We start from the raw sequence: 1,129 nt of genomic DNA, 5'->3' as shown, positions 1-1,129 counted from the left end.
AACAGAGAGAGAGAGAGAGAGAGAGAGAGAGAGAGAGAGAGAGAGAGAGAGAGAGAGAGAGAGAGAGAGAGAGAGAGAGAGAGATTTCACAACCAAAATAAATGACAAAATATATTCACTAGACAGAATTTTCTCCTGGTTTGGGGCTTAAGCTAAACTAAAAAAAATGTTTCCTGGTTTATTTTTGTAACTCCGAGGAGGGAGAACAAAACGTGGATCCATAATTTCTCAACCAATGAGTAAGCAGTTTGGTGTAAGGACAATGTAAGAAGAAGAAAGGGTCAGTATGAGAAGTAGTTCTTGGACTATATCTTCCCACACCCAGTTTGAAAGCAGAACCATTCTCCCAAAGATGGGACAGAGCTGAAGGAGTCACTAGAGAGAAAGTCACACCTGAACGGATGGGAGAATAGTGTCACTCACACTAGAGTGGGGACCAGAAGGAGGGAGTGACCAGCCTTTCTCACTAGTACCACATCAGAGCCAAGCCCTTACCACTCCTCTGCTGGGGAACCAATGATGAGTATCAGTTCTAAGACAGAAGGTCAAAAAACTAAAAGCATCAGGAATAACTTCAGGCATTACATTTACCTTATAGGTCCCTAATTCCTCCCAGTCCTACATTTCCTGCTCTCTTTGGTGATTAAAAGATCCCAGAAAATACCAAAGAAACAATAATTATTGTCTGAAGCAGAAACTTCTTCAAACACAGGTGACAATAGTTGATATTTATGGAGCCTTTTACAGTTCACAAACTGCTTTGTACATATATATGGTCTCATTTAACCCTCCCAGCAATCTCTGAGAGATATTTTAAAACTGATATTTAAATAAATATATTTACACTGATATTTAAACTCTGAGAGGTATTTTTAAAATATTTGGACCATACCTGTGATTTTATTGGTGGAAGGAATTCCCAATGAAGAATTTCTTTCAATCAAGGTAGATCAAGTTTATAGACCCCAAGTTAAGACTCTCCAATTTAAAATAAGTCTGCAGGTATGGATATCTTTTAATTTCTCCCACAATTAAATTTTAAATAGACAAGAAAGCATTTACTGGGCATATGCTACATGTCAAGTATTGTGCTAAAGGCCAAAGATATAACTAGAAAAGTAGGCACCTC

This window comes from Gracilinanus agilis, chromosome 2 (assembly GCF_016433145.1).
Source record: "Gracilinanus agilis isolate LMUSP501 chromosome 2, AgileGrace, whole genome shotgun sequence".
Lineage (NCBI taxonomy): Eukaryota > Metazoa > Chordata > Mammalia > Didelphimorphia > Didelphidae > Gracilinanus > Gracilinanus agilis.
Note: the sequence above shows the minus strand (reverse complement) of the source record.